This window comes from Sceloporus occidentalis, unplaced genomic scaffold, assembly GCF_023333645.1.
Source record: "Sceloporus occidentalis isolate IW3139 unplaced genomic scaffold, rSceOcc1.0.p SCAF_2, whole genome shotgun sequence".
Taxonomy (NCBI): domain Eukaryota; kingdom Metazoa; phylum Chordata; class Lepidosauria; order Squamata; family Phrynosomatidae; genus Sceloporus; species Sceloporus occidentalis.
Window position 1 is genome coordinate 94,645,833 of NW_028316982.1, and position 8,888 is coordinate 94,654,720.

The following is an 8,888-nucleotide window of genomic DNA, read 5'->3' on the forward strand; positions in this document are numbered from 1 at the left end:
ATCAGACATTAGGGATGGGAACCAGTTGCAGAACTCTTCAGTCTTCCTGGGCATTTCATCTTCGATCTCAGAACAGCAGTTCTTTAACAAAAGAACTACAAAGGAAGATTGGAAAGAGAAAAAGCAGAATTGGAAAGTATCCACAAACTTGAGCCCATCATCAGTGGGTTGAACAGAGACAATGGAGGATTTGCCTGGCACACTAGAAACATTTCAGCCCTATCTAACCCCTCATCCTCATGGAGACACCTTGACTATTCATCTTATCTCCTCTCTGGTTCCCACACTACATTCTAATACTAATTCATATGATTATCTACTCTCCTTGGCTCTAAGAAACATCCTTCCGCCTGCCTTTGTCCCTCCAACAACCATTGTTAAAAATGAACTTGCCACCTCATCTCCGCATTGACAGGGTTTTAAATTTCAGCTGACATTCTCATATACAATAGCTGATATAAGCCTGTCTCCAGATTCTCCACCTCAAGCATCTGACAAAGTAGGCTCAAGTCTATGAAAACTCACACTACCAGCTTCTTTCCTTCAGGCAGTCTCAAAGATGCTACAAGATCCCTTTTCATAAGGAATACTAAGAATAGTTTCCCATTGTCTTTTAAATACAGCCTACAGCCCTTGGTTGTTTTGGGTGGTTCCCCTTCCAAGCACTAACTACAGCTGACCCTACTTAGCTTCCAAGTTCAGGCTGGATCTGGTGCCTTTGGGGTATTTAGGCAATCTGTCAATCCATAGCTCCAGCTAGCTGTTACAAACAATTGTTTGACCTCTTTTCTCTTAACTCCACTGTAGGCTCATTTGTGCAAGACTCAGCAGAATTAAGGATGGCTGTTAAATCTCAAAATTAGTCAGTTTGTAAATCAAACTCAGAATATTTGCAGTTGTCAAAGGTATAATGAGGCTTGACTTCAATCCAGTGAGCCTTAATAATTTTGTAATTCAACGTGAGATGCAGGTTGGGCTCCATTTGTACATCCGCTTTAGTTTAGTATGCACTTTAGAGAAGATATCCCCATTTTGAGGTTGGAGTTCAGCAGATATAGAGGATGTATTTCACACTGTCAACCATATGGAAGATGGAAAGAAAGACGATTGTACTGGTTGAGAGACTTATTTTTAATGGACAAACCATTATTTTTGGAATACATTTTGCGAAAGCTGTCTAATAGCCAAGTGGAACATATTTGTTCTTTTACCAACTGACTTGGAGAATCCAAAGGGTTGGAAGGAAACTAAAAAATAACACATTTCTTCTAGTTTGGCCTCCTTTTACTTTATCAATAACTAAGCAAGAGTCGTTGTGTGGTCCACCATCACATCACCAAATGTGATAAATTTCAGCTTTTTAACACAATGTAAGCAATTAAGGGGATACTGAAATGGTGTCTAGCCTTAAAAATCGTGCCCGGAATTCAACATTGCCAACTTAGGGCCCAAACACTGGCCAAAATAAAGCTGCTTCAGGTCACCTTGGAGTTATGCTGTATAAATAATGCATGCGTCCTAAGAGGCTGGAAGCCGCACCAAAGCCATGCTCTAGTCCTAAGGACTGGAGCATGGCTTTGGGGCAGCTTCTGGCCTCTTAAGATGTGTGTGTTATTTAAGCAGCATACCTCCAAAGTGACCCGAAGCAGCTTTATTTTGTTCTGTCTGTTTGGGCCCTTAGTTACATATATGTACCTGGGTAGGCAATGTTAAATTCTGGACATTGTATGTGTAACTAAATAAGGTCTCTTCATCTGATCCCTCCAAATCTACTTTGCCAGGCATCGGCCATACTGAGAGAAGGAGGTCTATTCTGCTGGTGATTGAGGCATGGGTAGATGGCATTTCCACCCTTCCCACTCCTGAGACAAGGAAGTGTGACAGGTGTCCTGCTTCTGACTGTTGCAGCCTTGTTGGCTGCTGGAAAGGGGGAATGGAAATGCCATCCACTCTGATTGCCAGCAGAACCAATCTTGTTCTCTCAAGGTAGTTGGTACCCAGTAGTGTGGTTTGGGAGAACTGTTACAATTGTGGCAGTAGCACCATAATCATGACTACATGGACACTGACTACAGAGCAGTTACAGATGCATAACTCTAGATAATGCATCCATAACTATGATACTGAATGCTAGCCACTGTTTGTGTTGCTTGATTGGCAATGTTTCTTTCATTTTGTTTTTTCATTTTCATTTTCCTCCTGTTTTTTTCATTTCTGCTATTGTTTGTCATATTATTTTAGTATCTGTCTCAAAAATGAATGCCAGATACTCTACTGCAGAATATAAAAGTATCATCGAGCAGACAGGGACAAATCTTTAGTAACATAGAATAATGGAGAGGGAAGGACACTTGTTCAGTGATTTTTAGTGTGAGAACAAGTATGAATATAAATACACAAGAGGCCCTATTTTCATCTGTGAAATACTGGCTAGCTTGGTTTCAAGTGTCAGGAAAGGCAAACCAGTTCAAATGCAGATGATCAGTAGCAAAAATGGTTGCCATGGAAGTAGAAGCAGATGTAAGTACTCCAGTGGATGCTAAGTGCGGCTGACAGAAAAGCTGGGGGAAGATTTTATTTATTTTGCATTTTAAAGTGACCTAGACTAATACAATTATGCTTTAGATTATGCACTCCTCTGAATTTTGTAGCATGGGTCTCAGTTGAAAAATTGTCAGCAAAAATGTGAATTAGGGGCATGGATAAGGGGCAATTAAGGGAATTCCTCTTTTGGACTGATTCAAGAAAAGATCTGCAGTCAATTAGGACCTCACAATTTTCCTTTTGGGTCTCCTTTTGAAGACTGAACATTTCAGAGCCAGATATTTGACTAAACTCAAGTCGCCTACTTTGAGAATTGCCTTCACTGAGCTATGACTTCAAGGAATGCCTACTGCAGTTCTAGATGGACGCTACAACAAAGTGCCTTTTGAGAGCAGACTATGCATCTGCACTCAATCTCAGGTGGAGGATATTGTTCATTACTTGTTAATTTGTCCATTGTACAGTGACCCTAGAAAGAAATTTTTAACACCCTTGCTGACAAACAAAAGTGGGAGCTCTACTGTTGATTTGGTCTAATTCCTTTTGAGTGACACCAGCGACTGTGTAACACATAGAAGTTTATCGCACCAGGGTTAAAACGTTCCCCAGTGCATTCTAACATGCACACTCAGAGGGTGCGCACGGAACGTGATGGGAATGCGATGGGGCCCAGAACCCCCATTTTACCGCACAGTGGAACGCCGCCTTTGCCACCGGGCGTTCCAATTGCATTCCCATCGTGTTCCAGAGGGCGCCATTTCTGGGAACTGTTTCAAAGCGTCCCCATCGTGTTACCTTCATGTTCCATGTGCACCCATGAACGTGCACGTTAGAACGCACCAGGAAACGTTTTAACCCCGGTGTGATAAACTTCATAGAGTGGCTCTTTTTGCCATGGCTGCACAAAAGATTAGAAAGAGAGAGTTAGATAAAATTGCCATAAATTGCCAGGGAGGCACCAAGTATTAATTAGATTTTATGATTATATCATATTTGTTTACTAATATCCAGGAAAGATGTCTCTTTTTCCATTTGCCCTTTTTAACAGTTAACTATTTTTAACTACACATTAAATGTTGGGGCATTTTTTTGTGCGTTGTATTCTGTGCCTTTTGTTTTAAATGTTAAATGTTTTATGCTTTTTGATAAGCTCATTTTGTCATGGCCTTTGGCTAGTACAATAAACGTTAAATTAACTTAACATATACAATTAACTTCAGATGTTCCTAGAGTTTACAATTGTACATTGGCTGTGAAATGCGATGCAACAGATTTGTTGTAGACTCAAGAACCTAGAAGTGCTTTTTAACTACAACTCCCAGAATCCTGAATGTCAGCTGAAGGATTCTGGGTAATTTTTCTAAAAAAAATAAACCTATTCCAGGATTGAATATGAGGGAATCTAAAATAGATCAGGATTTGTTTATTCCTAAGAAGAACAGGGCTCCAAAAAGTACCACTCAGGCAAATATGATAGAAAAGACTCACTCATTTACATTTTTCAGGAAGTTTAATAATTTCTTAATAGTTTAATCACTTGATTAACAAAATACAGAATCTAATTTGACACATTTTTTTTCTCATTTCGTGGTTCACAATTCAAGAGATGCCAGCTGAACAATGTTATCAAAACAACTGGTTGTTCCAAATAAAGCTAGTTATATATGACTTCACAGTACTGCAATTCTATACAAAGACTGTACTACAAGTACGAAAAATATAAGTGCTTTTACGCACACACTTTTAATACTGTTTCTGTGTCTTCGGCACCTGCTTTACATCACGGTCTATAAATACTTTGTGCAAGGGAGAGGGCAGTACATAGTTAACAAATAAAACTAAAAAACCATTTCAACCAAATAGAGCTACTTTCCATTAATGTTAGCTGTATTTTTCACAAGTGTATAATTAACAAGAGTGATTTAGGATACACGGACACTATTGTTAAATAAACCTCATCATGGCATGTTTTACCACATTATGACTCTTGATATTAGCAGCTCAACATGGGATCTTGTCACAGCTTGGAAAGTTACTGGTAGAAAAAGTAACTTGTTAGATAACATATTATAACATACTCTCAAAGAAATGCACTACCATTAACATTAGCACTTTAAAGGTAATGTATTACATTACTGATTGCCTTTGTTATTTTTAGTTCCTTTTTTGGGGGGGGAAACTATATTGTAAGGAAATTGCCTAAAATTAGGAGCAGAGGATCCCATCAAAATTCTACCTTTTTTTTTGCCCCAAAGTAAAAGTAAATGTCACTCATTACATGAAAAAATAGCAATCTTACATATCATCATGTCTTTCTCACCTCCAAAAGAAACAGGCTATAGGTAACGTTACTTGAGACATATTATTTCCATGCTTTGGATTTTAAAAGAACTTTATGCCAGTGTAAACACAAACACAGGGCTTCTAAATTCTGTACTGGTGCATAGAGATACCTGCTATATATGTGATGATTCCACTACACAGAGCTGGATCGCTGGGGAAGGAAGTTTGGAGGTTGTGTAATTACAACAATCTGGCCCTTCAAAATATCTATAGGGGTGAGATGGGCCACTGAAACCCACTAGTTGAGCTTGGGCAAGTCACACTCTCTCTTCCTCAGAGGATGGCAATGGAAAACACCCTTCAAAGAAACTTGCCGATGAAACCCTGTGATAGGTTTGTCTTAGAGTCACCATAAGTTGGAAATGACTTGAAGGCACACAACCACCACCACCACAACAGCAACAATTACGACGACAACAGCTTGGAACTCTCCAGAGGTTTTTGGATTACAATTCACATTCAATATCCTTTTGTCTGTATACTGAGAAATGACTGGGAGCTGTTGTGCAACAAAAGGTCCACACAGTACCCATTCTGGGTTTAATAAAAGAGCTCTAGCTTCTTTTCTATTTAAAAAGAAATTCACGTAGCCAGGATGGGAAAATATGTTCCTGAATCCTTGGGGATTTACCACTTGTTGAATATAATGGCTGCTATAAGAGCATGGTCTGATACATTCAGAGATGACAAGGGAAAGCAATACAACAGATTCTTTAATCCCAAGTCCAAGGGCTTTGATTTTAACCTTTCCCTCTGTGCAAATATCAAAGTATGAACATTTAAAAAAGGAACTTAGGAGGGCATGGAACCTGGGTTAAATTCAGTACACTTTGCTAAATTAAATTCAGTGGATTTTGCTAAATTAAATTATCTGATAGCAAAATAAGGCATGCATGCAATGTCAACAGCTTTGGAATAACTCTGAGAATCCCAAGTGTGCTTGAGCATTGGTTTCTGCTTGCTCTGAAAATGAATAATCATAAGAGAACTGAAACATTGATTGATAGTGGCACTTCTAATTCCTATTTATATATCACACTTTATAAGATATCTTTGGGCTTCTAAGTTTAAGAGTAATGCTAAAAGACATAGAAAAAGTTACGAGAGCTAGTGTTTAGACCCAGAAGCACCCTTGTATGCATAAACAGTATGCATTTGAGAGCAAGATTCAAAGGAATAGCCATGTAAGATTGTGCCAGCAAAACAACAAAGAGTCTTGCAATAGTTTTAAAAATTTTATTGTTACTTTCCGTGTCTTCAAGTCTACCTTGACATATGACAACCCTATCATAGGATTTTCTTGGCAGGAGTTATTCAAAGGAGGTTTGCCATTGTTTTTCTTTAAAGTTAAGGGTGTGCCACATGCCCAGAGCAACCTGATGGATTTCCATGACAGCGTGGGAATTCAAACCCTGAGTCATAGTCCAGTGCTAAAATCACTACACCACTAAAATTAGGTGTCATTAATTTGTGGTTGACCTTAGAGACCAACCATTGTTTCTAGCAGCTAACAATGTTCAGATTTCCCATCTTGCTTCACCAAAGCAACATAACTCTGGTCCTTTTGCAACCGTTGCCCAATGAAGAAGCTTTACAAGGTATCATAGTGGGTCTGTGATACTGATCCTTTGGACTTTATCACACCAGGCTGCTAAGACGCCACTATCGCGTGAGTGTAGGAAATGTAAATATACTAGTTGGGAGACAGGGATAGCTGGGTTGGCTATTTAACAAATACAAACAAAAATCCATCAGTGATACCTTTATTGGCCAACCAAAATGCACAATATACTTGTTGCAAGCTTTCGAAGCTCCATGGGCTTCTTCATCAGGCAAGATGTTACAAACCAAACAAAAGGGAAAAAGCAATGGAGATGTTTGTCAGATGCCTGCATGTTGTTTCAGTCCTTATTAAAGATGGTATGCTGGGGAGGATATCTTTTGCAGGCAGTCATTTTTGCATAGCTCTTCAAAAGTGTCATGGTACTGATATAATCCCAGGCTCTGTCTTCTGCAAACCAGCCTTCACAAATCTGCCTTCCTGCCCTATGCCCTTTCCAACATGCTTTTCAGTCTCAATTATTATTTTTTTTTAAATGTTCAATTGTGCAAACACAGCAACTTTTTAAGTTAAAAAGAAAAGGAAAGAAATAGAAAAAAAGAAAGAAAATAAAAACAGCCTGCTTGGGAATAGTTATGGGGATGGGGGAGAGGAGCATAATCACACCTACTTACGCCATGTGACTGCCTGCATATTGGAACTGTAGCAGGAGGAACTTATTACACTTGAATCAATAGCGGAAAAGCAGTGTGACTGGGAGGCACTGTCAGGGTTTGCCTGTCAATGAAAAGGAGCACTCCAGGAACAGAAGGAAGATAAAACAGTTACAGGAGAGACATAGTGTTGTATGATAAAGTACAGCCACAAACACTACAATCCTGCTGTAATTCCACTTTAGCAGCCTTGTGCGATAAAGTCCCAAATCTCATTACTAGACTCAGCCTGGTACTATTGTGAAAAGGACACCTTCCTAAGTTACCAGCAGCAACTTAAACTTCCTTTGTCTCACCCCAAGCCCTCACTGTTACTATTATGGAAAAGCATATTTGAAGCTGAAATTAAATTTATAGTCATCATTGGATATCTAGCAACTGTTATTTATGGATCTCTGTTAAAAGTCCATTTTATTGACACCCTTCAACAAAGATACTATTGATTATCACAATAACTATTATCTTTGGCACTGGAAACCATCAAAGGATCACTCACCAGCTTAATTCTGAAGAATCTGCTAAAAACAGATAGTGTCCATGCCCCTTCCTGTTCCACAATCATAGTAAAATGGAGATATGGGATGTCCTATTCACTCAATAAGACTATTTTTTGCAAGAACAGAAAGCACATGAGAGCCAGGAACATGTTGAAAAGTCAATAAATGGTACATTGAACCTCTGCCAAGAAAGCAATAAACAGGTTTGTCCTTCCTGTAACTAAGAAATCACTTTGATATGACAAGAGTTATGAAGGATCCACCTTTCTCACCCCCACCAAGCTCTTAGCTCTCATCCCTGTTTTCTTAATGATTTATAGCAGGATACGAAAGAAATAATGGCAGTTTCTATAACATAGCAACTTTCAAGAGAATATTTTATAAATGAACAAAATGAAAAAGATGGTCAGTTTTCAGCTACACTGGATGCTGTGTGTAAATACTGATAGTTGGAGGTGTGACTGTTTCATATGCTTGATGTAACTACTACACTGTAGTAACCAAATTCATCTTTAATATTCACAATCAACAATTCTGTCTTCATCCTATCCCACTATTGTATTAATTTGGGACAGCTTGGAAAATAACAAGTATGAACATAATGCCCCAGTGAAAACATCCATAACTAAGGGGTGATGCTCTGGGACCTAATGTATCATCTTACTATGCTTAATGACATCCTGAAACCATACATAACTACATTCAGTCTTCCTAAAAGTTATTTCCCAATCTGTGGTCTGGAGGCAGAGGAAACAATGCATCCTTCTTTAAACCAAAGCACAAATCAACCATTTAATGGAAGACTGTCGTGATGTTATATCACTTTTTAGACAGGATGCTCATCTAGAAAAATAGAAAGCTTGAACCATTTTTATATCAAATGTTCCTCCTCATCTATGTAGTTTTTCTAAGGGTTTAAAAATGCCTTAAATATTGTTTAAAAGACAACATACACCATTGTTGCTAACTGCCCTTGAGTCGATCTACAATACTGCCCAGAAATCCAATTAAAAATAGCTTGTGGTAGCAACCTACCAGTAAGCTTCAATAATTTACTTAGGAGTAAGCATTATTGAACAATATGGAACTTGCTCTTAAGTAAAGATTAACAGGACCAGAATGTGTGGCTTTTTTGAATATATAAATCCAGGAATTCTAATAAAATTACTGAAATCTTTTAAGAAGGAGGACATCTGAAAATGATCATGGGGACAATTTCTTTCTTTACGA